The sequence below is a fragment of the Falco biarmicus genome, chromosome 11, assembly GCF_023638135.1.
Source record: "Falco biarmicus isolate bFalBia1 chromosome 11, bFalBia1.pri, whole genome shotgun sequence".
Classification (NCBI taxonomy): domain Eukaryota; kingdom Metazoa; phylum Chordata; class Aves; order Falconiformes; family Falconidae; genus Falco; species Falco biarmicus.
In genome coordinates, this window is record NC_079298.1 from 25,413,868 (window position 1) to 25,427,153 (window position 13,286).

Here is a 13,286-nt window from a genome sequence, read left to right on the forward strand (position 1 = left end):
TATCAAACTGACACACATGGATACACATCATCAACCATGCAGTACTAAGTTTATTCTGCTTGCAGGGGGATCACAGAAAAGCAGTTGCTACTACATGAAAACTGCACTGTTATTTGGCAAACTATCATATAAAGAGCCCAGTAGCTATTGTTACTAAGTTACATCACTTCAGTGTTTAGTATGAAGATGAGTGACCTGTCTTGCTTGTAAATTTGCAGGAATGAACTTAAAACCTTGCTGAATGAAGATGCATTCAAAGATTTATAAAAACCAGTGACAACAACAAAAAAATCCCTCATTTTTTAAGCTCATCTTGCTGGAGTGTTCTCAGCTGTATGATTCCACAAGAGAACAAAGTGATTTACAATCTTAGAAAAAGCAGAAATGTGATCACTGTCAGCATGTGTAATCATGTAGATTAATATAAAAGGCTTTCTACCTCTAAGTACAATATATTTAACAGTGTATCAGAAGGAAAACATTGTCATAATGAATATTTTGTATTGTCTCTATTTATTATAAAGGTTATTCAGCACATCATTGGATGCTAAAATTAACTCTACACATCCAGAAAAGGTATGTGACATTCCCATTGGTCTCTCTAGGAGTTTATAAAGGCACATGTCTACACAGTTTTCAATGTAAAATGGTGATCTCAAGTATGACATGTAGTGAAGTAAAAACCAAAAATTTCCAGTTCCCAATCTTTACTTAAATATACTGTTTTATTTAATGGGAAACCACGTCCCAAATCTAATATAAACTCTTTGAAAAGTGCTTGGTGTTGTGCAGCTTTTCAGACCTTCTATCTCAATGGCAGGTGAACCACTCTCAGAAACAATTTTCAATAAGTGGTATCAAGTGGGCCCAAAATATCCATTGACCCTGAAAGCAAGAAAATAGAAATAGTCACTTCAAACTATGTAATTTGTATTCTTCAATAATGTTAGAGTGAATAACATCCAGCTAATCTGTAAAACTCTCAAACCATTATAATTTACCCTATAAAATAGCTTCATTGTCAAATAAAGAATCTGTGATACTGGAGGAGCACTGTATACTCAGCTTTTACACAAAGTCAAGAGATTTCTGTAATGCTCTCAGGAATGTAACCTCCACAAAAATTCTCAAGAAGACATAGCCTATATTTTTTGCACAGATCACGACAATATAAAAACACTTCCAGAAAGTGAATGACAGCAATTTAAGAACAATGGATTAAAAACAAGATCTTTAGAATTCCTTAATATGAGATTATTCAAAAGACTTAAGTAGGATTGAAAACCCAGGGCTTGCCAATAATTTATATTTTACATTATCAAAAGGCAATAAAAAAAAAATGAGTTAAAATAAACATAAAATAAAAACCTCTCCCCTGGCACTGATCAGCAGAACTGGAAAGCCATTATACACAGAAGGAGCAGTTTTATTTCTTGCGGACAACAGTGTATAAAAAAAAAGAAAATTCAACCACCTCTTCCTCCCAAGCAGTCCATATTTCAAAAGTCTAAGTTAAAGGCCATGAGCACTTACTACCACTAACAGTAGTAACTGTAGTAACTAGCACAATTCTTCCTCCACCTTTCAGAGTATTGAGCGTATCACTATGTTAGCATATTAGCAGATACACACTTCTTATAATTTCCAACCTAACTATGAATGTTTGAAAGTACAGTACTTCATCCTTATACCGCAGACTAGACTTTTCTCTAAACATGGACACATAATGCCCTCTCCTCCTTCCTGCCTTTTAATAGCAATCTGTTTATAATACGATCATATCAGCATGCAAACATTTCTCCCCACCTAAATAAGCCAGACTTTCATGTTTTCTCATAGAATCAGCTCTCCCTTTCCTTGAAAGTATTTGCATCTCAACACCTCTCCTCCATACACACAGATATTCCATCCGGAATGAGTCTTCTTGGATGCAGGTAATCAGACTGCACGTGAAAGGTCTCACAGTTCTCATACAATGAAATAAATACTTCTCCCACCTTACAGAAAATACCTCACATGACAGAAACCTGCATATATATATTATTCCCGCCCCCCCCCCCCCCCCCGAGCCATCAATCACAACCATCCTCCCTTCCCAGTCAATGTAGTTTTGCAGTACTATCATGGCATAGAATGCAACAAAGTCATAGAATACACTGGCCATATTTCACAGCCAAACATCTAGATTGAATCATAAGTCTATCATTAATATTGTCTAATGCAAGCTATAAGGGAAAAGCATAATAGTGATAATGACATAATTCCAGCATCCATCTACAAATGTGACTGAAACTAGCAACATCTAGATGTCACATGGTCTGTGGGAACCATTCAGAATATTTTAGGAAAGTCCTAAACTACTTCAATGAAAATGTATTATCTGATCTCAGGTCAAATTCTTCAGACTTCTAGCAGATACTATTAATTTCAAATTATCCCACGACTACCACTTTATTTGGGAAAAAAAAAGTATACAATTTCCTACTGTAACATGATTACATGCATCACTTATGATTGAAAGAAACTTAACTTGGTATTAAATAGAATTTATACTCTTGTAACAAGGAAGAGAAACCACAGTGTACAAGGTGTTCTACTGAAATATATTGAAAAAAATTCTATTTTAATTAATTTTGGCCTATGCACCAGTTATTCTTATGATCATTTTATCATATCATTAATGAGATTTATTCCAGTTTATCAATTAGTTTTGTTTTCATATTGTTCATGCTATTACTTTTAATTTTATTATGTTAGAGTTGTACAGTTTCTAGAATTCTTTCCTCTTTAGACAGAGCAAATGTTATATTATTATTACTTTAGATTCTGACTTATAGGATGATTGGTACAAAGAATATTTGATCTGGCAGCATATAAGGAAAGAAGGTGAATCTTGAATGCAAACACACGTAATAAGAAGTGCTCAGACAGAAGCAAGGCTTTGAATTCTTCACACTAGGAAGCAATACAAACTGTGAAATAAGTAGATAGTATCTGGCCCAGACACAGAGGGGTATATTGGGTCCAAACAGTTCCTATCACACAGACTTGTCCATTGCACAAAATTTAAAAATCCAGTTAAATTATGGTGTCTCCCTTGTGAATAAAGGGAGTACATAAACTTCATGACATAATTTATTAAACTACCCTAGTTCTGCATATCTATTTTAAATATTTCTTTTAATAGTTTTGCACTCCTAGAATAAACTGCTGCTCACAGACATCCTATTTTTTTTTTAAAGAAGCCCTTTGTTACACCATCACTTCTCTTTTTTTTCCAGTTTAGAGCTGGCCAGTACATTGGAGGAATCATTTCTCATACATGAATGGGAATGAGAATATCCGTTCTGCTCATGTCATATTGCATCTTGCTAAATACATCCCAGTTAATAATGGTGCCTTTTCTTCAGGTATCAATACCATAGCAGTAGGTAAATGTGCCTCAAACGTATGTTAATATGCCTTCAATACACATAATAAATACTTACAGTAAGCCCAACCTGAGAGAAAATCCAAAATATAACATAATATGAAGTGCATGCCCACACTTTGAGTTTCAGATAGATGTATTGTGAATGCCAGTAAAGCTCTCATATATTTAGGTTGTGTTATATCAGCCTTACTACAGCTGTAAAATGGAGTAACAGCAAAGTATAACAAACCTTTAATAACTTTTGCAAAACCACAGGCTGCAGCTTTCCAGCCTGCATTCTCCCAGTATCTAAAAGCACCCCTTGCTTTATGTTGGAACTCTGAGAAAACTGAAGAGAATTTACTGTCAAATCTCCACAAATCAGCAAGTTAACTTTTGAGCCAATACTTAATAATACTTGAGTAGTAAACCAATGATATTTCAGACACTATATTGTGGGAGTAAAGCACCAGGGATGCATAGAAGACAATTCACCTTAATTTGAGACCTTTTTTATGACATAAACACTTTAGTCTCAGACCATTTCTGCTCCATGCTTCCACAGCAGTTAGAACAACAAGGTGCTGTTTACCAGGCTTCCTAAACATTCTATGGAAAACAGGGGATGCAGATCACATAAAGCTGCTGTTTGGTGTGTGCCCATTTCCAGTGTTTTGAACGTGTTATTGTTTTTCCAAGCCAGAAGGGAAATGCAAACTCCCTGAATGGATTCCAGCTTGAGAATTCTAAATAATCTTCATTTGGCAGAAAAAAATTAAGAAAAGACAGTTAAATATGCTATGTAGGTAAATACCATTCCATGCTACCATTAGATGTTTACGACATCATTTGCTTTAGATGTCAAAATATTATCCACTGCAATATCCAATCCAAAATGAAATGTAAAAAATTGCAGCCTCTAAAAACAAAAACAAAGTTTGAACCATGTCTCCCACATGAAAGTAAATGAAAACATTAAATTCCTGCAGAAGTTTCAACTTTTGAGCAAATTATTTTTCTAATGGAAAAACTATTCCACAGCTTTAGAAGATTAGTTGTAATAGGCATCCATGGTACGTATCTATACTGAAGAGCTTTGTAACTAGTGTAATAAAAGTCACCTTTGTTTCCAGTTTGAGCCAACTGGATTAGAATGAACTTAAAATCTATAGTTTAGAAGACCTTGTTTACCAAAATCTAAAACTACTAGAAAGTATTTATTCTTCTTCAATAATAAAAGGAAAGAAAATATATAAGCAATCTGTTTTGGGAATGTGATTTAAATAAAACTAAACATAGCAGAGAAAGCTAACCTGGAAATAAAACCTGCACATCACCTATCTTGTGACCAAATGCACCTCTTCCAAAACTTCCTGAGAACATACTTTCTCATGCATTGTTTCACTGTAAGTAACATTATAATTACATTACCTGACTGTGGAATTGATTTATAGACAGAATGATTGTAATAATGTCTGCTTTTAGTTTTGGTAGAGAAATAACAAAGGATTCATGAGGTTTTGGTCAAAATATTATTTCATTGAAATATATGAGATACAATAGACCATAAGGAATTTTATGTCCACTGTGCCCTTGGCAAAGTAGTAAGACTTCTTTTTTTTTTTTTAAAAAAAAAACTTATTATTTTTAAAATTATCTGTCTTCCTATCAGAGGAATAAGAAGGTTCTTTTGTTCTGTCCTAAGAAATTCTGCTCAGTAGGGTAAAAAAAGAAAAAAGTTCTGCATAAATAGGTAAGAATTCTGAGGTGTCTATCAATGTAAGGTTTCAATTCATCTTTTTAAACTTCAATAAGACTTCTATGACATCTGTATCTTACAGCTGTATTTTCAGCAAGGTAATGTCTTTGCCTTGGACTTCAGAATTAAAGCAAGCACATTAGTAGTCCCACTGAGTGTAATGGGAAGACATGCAAGACAGACTACAGCTGGGGCCAAGGAAAGTACCTCTGTACTCCACTAACAGACTTAGAAGCTGCAATACAGGGACTTTTGGTTTCTCATGTTGTTATTGAGAAACCACTGGCACAGATCTCAGGTAACATATCGGTGGAAATCAACACCACCTGACAGATATGTGTTTGCATAGAAAGTCCATACTGAGCACAAATGAAAGCTAAACCTGTGCCCTTGTACACAGGTTGACATAAAGTGATTCAGAGTTCAAACTTTGAAACATTGTAAGTACAGGGGAAAAATAGTCTCATGGCCCATTCTTGTCGCACCTGATGTTTTTCCACCATGCTTGAAAGTTCCCAGAACAAAAATAAAATTGAAATTATGTATTTTTTGAATCTATGCCAAAAAAAGATATTTCCTTTCTTGAGAAAGAGATTTGTTTCTCCAGTTCTGAAAATCTATTTCATTATTTTCCTATGATTGCCTTCAATACCCCACCTTTCCTGGAAGGAAAACAAATCCACCTTCCTAATTTAACTGGTTTTATACTTTTTTTTCTTATTATGTATTTTTTTTCAAAAAATATCAAGTTAACAAGCTTGTGACTAAGCCTTGCCATCTCTCTTCATTTCATTATCGGAAAGAACACCCTCAAGTCAGTCATGTTTCAGTTTCCTGTTCTCTTGACTACATACCTGTCCTCTTTGAACATGCCAGAGCAATTTTTTTTGCTTTAGAAATAAATTAATTTTCTGCTTTCTTCCAGAATAGCTGACATCATTTACAATAAGTAATGGTATTATTAATACTATGAAAGGTACTAATTTTTGCATATGGATGATTGAAATAAAGACTTAGATTACACTGGAATCATAATACTGCTAATGGAAAGTTAGCCTTACATATTCATCCTATATTCCACTTCCTCCTCTCTTGTATACATACTATTTGAAAAATACTGTTAGCTTAATTTCTGAGTACTATACATTCTGATTTCTTCTGTTAATTATCTTGATGGAATTAATTCACAAAAATTGTACTTTTCTCAGTATGAATGAAATACTTTTTATTTTTAATATATTAAATTCTTGACATAAAATAATGTTAATCAAAGCAAATAAACTACTGTATTTTACACATGGATGCAGGTTAATGTACACATTTAATGCAAAACACTTGGAAAATGTTCATTTACTTTAGGCTCTGTACATAGAAGCCCACAAAATCTTCAGTTAAGCTTCCAAGTCTAATCCAAGATCTACTTTTTACAGATAACTTCTATTCAGAGAGATTGCTGAATCCGTATTTGGGACTAAATTCTGCTTTTGTGTTATTTATAATCTAGATTAATATTTGGCTCTTGGGACAATATACACTATGCTTTTCCCTAATTGAATTGCTATTGACCACTATACTGCCCAGAGCACATGAGTTCAGGAATTTTCATTGCATATATTTTCTACAAAGCACAAGAACTTAATGACTGCTTATTTAAAATTACTTGGGTTTACCACCTCTTCGTATTCTGTCCCCATCCTTTCCTTCTTTGACTAAAGCAGATTTATAGAGGAGAATAAAAGTATGGGCTTGACTTTAAAGAAGTTATATGCTGTTGTTGCAGAAAACATGCTGGGAACAACATTTAGTTTCTGTGTTTCTTCACTTGTTTAGGTTAAATCAAGCGTATTTTTAGGAGCAGACTTTGAAAACAGAATTATCTGAGTACATTTCTTTGCATCCCAAATACTTTCTGGAGAGCTCATGTCACATCAGAGGTGTGCCTCGGTGGACCTAACTAATCAAATAGATTTTAAAATCCAATCAAATGAAACTAAGCAGTCTTGCTCCTTAGGGACACATGGTAGTAAATGAAACACCTAACAATGAAAGAGGGAGATAATAGCAGTCACAGGACTACATTATTCTTACACACATATGTATATAACATACAGAAAAGAAAATGTCTTGTGCAGCATGAATAGTAAATTCCATCCTCAATAGATTACCTCAGTGATAAACCAATGTTACCTCAAAAGGTTGTCATTTCAGAAAAAAAAAAAAAAAAATCTTTATATGTAAAAGAAATGTGTTTTTAAATACATATTTCAGCCTTCAAAATGTCATGCTATTGTCACATAGGAAAAAAATGCCTGTATAATAGAAAAAGTAGATGGTGTAGCAAGCTGTAAAAACAATACTGAAAATATTGTCTTAAAAATTAGTATCCTTTGTTCTGTTCCATGGGTTGCCATAAACCTCAATGAGAGTACTTTAGAAAGGCCTAAACTGTTTACAGGTGATGACAATTTCACGGGTTTGATATTCATAACAGCAGGAAACAGCACCTGCAACCATTTAGTGGCAAGATGATATTATCTACAGAAGGTGTGGCTTTAATATACAGTATTAGATTAATGTCAGTATCTCACAGGACAGTATGAATAAAAATATTAATGCCAGGATAAATGCAGTTTCAGAAACTGCTGACATTTGGAAAACAACTATTTGACACTTGAACCCCTGGCTTAGTTTTACAATTTATATGAGGTGTCCAGAGCTGATAGGTAGTTTATTAAAATGTATTTGCTATCATGAAATAAAGATTTAAACAAGTTCTGCTGAAATTGTAATTGAATTAAAGCTCAAAATATTCTTCTGCTGCAGAATCCAAGTGGCTGTCATGTAAATTACCTGCTTTAAAACCAAATCAAGTAATAACTATCTGTGATTTTCAAGGAAGGACATTATGATCAGTCATCAGGTATATTTTGCAAAAGCAGTCCCTTGACCTTTGGGCTCTTCTGTCACTTACCAGATGGGTTGGAATTTAACATTGGTGTGATACCAATGGAACTGGGCCAATAAGGAGTAAAAAGTTGTAGTGATTACATAAAGATATAGATGTACGATTGACCCAATTTAGCAGAAAGCACTCATAACCAACAGAATAACCAACTTAGCATCCATCAGGAACACAAGTATTTTTTCAGTGGTTTCTCTTTTTACTCTTTTTCTCCAAAAGCTACACAAAACAATCACATTTGAAATCAAGTGACTGTTTTAATTATGATAGTTTGTTTTACTGATATAGATATACTCTCACACTTGGCTGATATTTTAGAATTCTTCATTCATTATTTTATTACTATTGGTCCCTTAAGATTGTCATATTGAGTTTTCATAGTCTCTGAAGTAATGAATATTGTAATTAAATCTTGGTTAAAAGTAGTTCATGGCCAAATGGTGCTCATTTCTTCCAAGCATCTGGTTGCAATTCAACTTTTAGGTTGCCAGCTTTTATAATTCTTTGACCCCTATCAAAGAACTTTTTAATAGAGCTCTTAATGGCTATTTACATGGGAAGATGAGAAGCAGAGAACAAAACTACAGAAAAAGCCAATCAGGCACTAAAATTCTGATGGCTTTTACCACATCTTATGCTCTTCTCCTTCAGAATAATCACAAGGATACAGAAGTGAAAACAGGTGGAGTTAACTAAAAAAAGTCTGTTCATTGCCCCAAAGGGACTACAAATTACATTAACAGTTAGATCCTGTCCTTAATCCCATGGAATTCAGTGGTAGTTTCAAGTAAAGCAGAAGTCAGTCCTACTTGTTATATATATTCATGAAGTTAGAATGTGAATTCGACACATAGTGAGAATCTACATTTAGTGAGACCTCCTTATGCAGATGCTGAGTAACAATTAGCATGAGAGCTGAACTTTTGTCATGCTCTGATTCAACTCTTTCAGGTGCCACGTGCTCTAATTCGCACTACATCTTGGACAAAAACGTATCACAACAGTAGAAGGAACTAGAAAAGACACAACACGGGGGATGCAAGGAGAGGTCTGGTAAGAGCTGCAGTGGGGAAAGAGCTATCTCCAGTCAGGCTCGGAGGTAAACAGGCCTGTGAGAGCTCTGTTGGATGCTGTCACTGAGATCCACTGACCTAAAGTAGACAGAGCATGTGTCCAGAGGGTTTTGAGATGAATGAATGAATGAATGAATGAATGAATGAATGAATGAATGAATGAATGAATGAAAAAAGGAGCTGCAGAGGAGGATATAACAGGCATCATAAGAAATGAATGAGCAGAATATGCAAACTTACTAAGTTGGAGGACACAGGCTAGGGAGATAAGCCAGGGTACCTGTCCTCACATCAAGTATAGTCCTTTCCAGAGCGTGAACAGAGCTTTCCCTTGTCAGAAAAACTCCATAGAAACTTGGGTAATAAGTTAAATATTCCACCCTTTTCACCCAGGAGTTTAATCAAAGGGATGCAGTATAATCTACGTTTCTACTCTGGCAGACAGTTTTGGATCATACTGCAAAATCAGCATGTGCACTCTTAGAAAACTGCTGTGACCTAGAGTATACTGACATTGTACTACACAAGTTCAAAAAATGACTGCACCTTGCCCATACCCAAAGGGGCCGTAACAGAGAGGGGAGGCAGAATGGGTTTCCACCTCCAAGATGATGTATGTAGTCCGCAATTACCTCCTGGCTGTACTCTTTCAGTTTAGGTAGTAAAGTACAAGCCATATATACAACTCCGGCACCAATATTATGTCCCAAATCACAAGATGGGGATCACTTACTCCAAGTTAGGCATTTATTGTCTATTCATTTTCTATAATGCATCTTGAGTGATCTACAGAAGAACTGAGCAGTCACAGCATTCAGCAAGGTCAGTGGAAGAGCTCTTTTGGGAGTGGGGGACATACTCTAAAAGGGTCCTAAATGTCTTCAATATAAGAGATAGCATTATTTGGTATTTCTGACTTTATAACTCCTGAATTTCTAAGATAAAGATATCAGCTTCTTGAATTACAGAGGGACTGGAAAAATACATCAAAATTGGCAAAATCCCTAATCTTTCTATTGATGAACACCTCAGAAATTAATAATTCTGTCTTGACAGCAAAGTTTGAAATAACATGCAGTAAATAAACTCACATGCACCTATAGATCAATAAGATGGAAGGTAATCAATGTTGTGTTATAAGTGAGCAACCCTTTGGACTAAGTAAAACTACCATCCTAACGAAAAAATAGTATGAAATCACAGCCTAACAGGTGAGGTTTTTGACTCTGTAATTGCAAACATTTAGGAAAACGATAGATAAGTATTTTTTAGGAATACACAGTACAGTTGATTTAATTGTGGACCTATGACAGCAATTAGCGGAGATCAAGATCTCTCCCAGTGCTATGATTTTGTGAGTCAAGACTATTGTAACACCTAGTTATGAGCAAGAAAACGCAAAAACTGTGTGAGCAAACTTTTTCAATCTTTTGCTAACTTCTCACTGATTAACTTAATTAAAAACAAAAAAAGTGTTATTTAGTTCTCATTTCTATTCTGTAAAAGGATTATTTGGCAAATACACTCTAACATGTTGACAACCATCCTGCATACATAGATAGAAAGATATACATGCGCATATATATATATATATATATATTTAATGGATATTAAAACCCCCTACATTTTCCTCCAAACAATTTTAAAACTCAGATTGCACATTTAGGTGGAATGTTTGCTGTCCTAATAATATCAAAATATCATATATATAAGTATGCACAGAACAAAGCCTCCAGAGTGTAACTAAACTGTTTGCAAACAATGAGTACCCATATGTTTCGATACAGACAACTTTAAACTTTTAGAATAAAACATTGTGTGGTCTGCCCAGTCTCAGATAAAATACTACAGCTATCAATTTTCTTATTAAGAAGGCTTTTCTAACCACTATAAAAATACGAACAACACCTTCTTGTTCTCCCAGACATTAATTTTCTCTTGGTGGACATTTCCTTATTTTTATTTTATTGCTTTACAAAGAATGGCATACTGTTGTGTCATTACCAATGTAAGGTTTATCTCTCTTTCCCTCTGTCTCTAGAGGAAAGTATATCTCTAAAAATAAAACAATTCAGCAGATTGAACCATCAAATTCTGTTTTCTAGATAAAATTAAGTGTATTTCCATGATCTTATAAACAGCAGACTATTACAGTAAACTAAAATAATCCTCTGACAAGGAACAGAACACAAGCCATTTCACTCGTGCTCCTCCCACTGCTGGCAGCACTTGCAGAAACTCAGCCCTAACCAGCAGAAATATACCTGAAATGTTAAATATGGTTTTCCTAGACAATTAAAAGCTTCCAATCTACAAAGTTTTGCACAAGTAAAGATACCTCAACATAAAGTAGAAATGTTTCCTATGCATTGATGTTTGCAGTGCCATCAGAAGGGATCTGGTAAGGTGGTTTTTTTCATTAGGGGTTTTTCATCTTTATTTAAAGAAGCCTTTTTAGATCCATTTTTAAAGGTGTATAATGGATTAAAGTTTGGCAAATTCTCCACCTGAATACCAGTATTATGTAGATGTAAATAAAACACATGAACATCACTCTTTTTTCAACATCAGTTTTGCTATTATTGTATTTTTGGACTCCTAAATTGTCTTTAACATGGTAATATTGAGAAATATGAGTTAGATAAATTACACCCTCAAAACCCAAACACCCCCCCCCAAAAAAAAAAAAACAAACCAAAAAACAAACAAACAAACGAACAAAAAACCCACCACTTTTTGGAGAAGATTTTCAAGTGGGAGTTTTATAGTTTGAACAAAGGTTGAGAAGTTGTGGTTTCTAGCCTTAGAGGAGTTATAGCACTGTCAATGGGACACTTGCCACAAGCCCACAACTACCTATCTAATAGGATTAGCTAAACAGCAAATCATGCTGTGTGCCTCTGGCATCTGTCACTGTCTTACAATGTCACTGTACCAGCTCTTCTATTATATTTCATTACAGGCACAGAAAACTACTCTATGTATATGCATTATACTCTTTCAATACTTCCAAGGTACTCTGTCCACTTACAAGAAGTGTGTTTAGCCTTGTAATAACATCAGTATTTTGTTAAGGACTAAATAATCATTAAATAGTAAAGATAGTAACAAAGTTAAATTAGAGGTCTATTGATATAGAAACAGCCTGCATACATTATTTGGAAAAAAAAAAAAAAAAAACAAACAACACACCAAAAAACCCCCCAAAACAACAAAAAAACCAAACCACCAAACCAAACAAAAAAACCCCTAAACCCAGAAAAAAACCACCACCCCCAAAAAACCAACCCAGCTAATCAAAATAATACAGAAAAGAGTCTAGAGCAGATGATGGTTTGTAGCAACTTTTGGCACAAATTGGAACCAACTACTGGCAAAGAAACATCTGAAACCTTTTTGAAGAGACATCTTGCTGGATCAACAAAATAAAAATAACACTATATAAGATGTTGTTCAGCATTCACAAATAATGCATGGAATAATTTCATTTCCCCATTTTACCTCTGTTTTCTTGAGATTATACATTAAAAGTCTCTTTTGTCTACCATGTCTGATCATTTCAGACAAAAGATTCCAAGTCACAATGAAGTAAGCAAATATTACGCTTACAATGTTAACCTATATCCACTTCCACATGACCAGGCTGACACACCCTGGATTGCGCATTTATCTGATTTTGATCACTGACTAGATATATCACCAGCTTCTAAGAAATATGTCAAATTGTCATCATCTCTTGAACTCTTGAGAAAAAAAAAATAAAACCACTGTAGCAATAAATAATTTTGAGCCTAAAGTTCCTCGTTTTTTCAAACTCCACAGGTGTAAGAGTAGTTATCACCCTAGTTTTGCATCAGTGCAGTTACAAAGTAAGTTGAACAGCCTACTAAGAAATAAGAACATGAAAGTGAAGCTTAGACCTCCTTATTCCATCCATGATTTTCCTTCTGAAAACTTTCCTCTAGAGCCCGAAGAGTTTTCTTGTCTTCCTGACAATACTATGACTGCCTTATATATCACATATGAATTTCTTTATCACAGGGTAAAGCAGAACTTCCTTTAATAGTAAGGATGAAATTT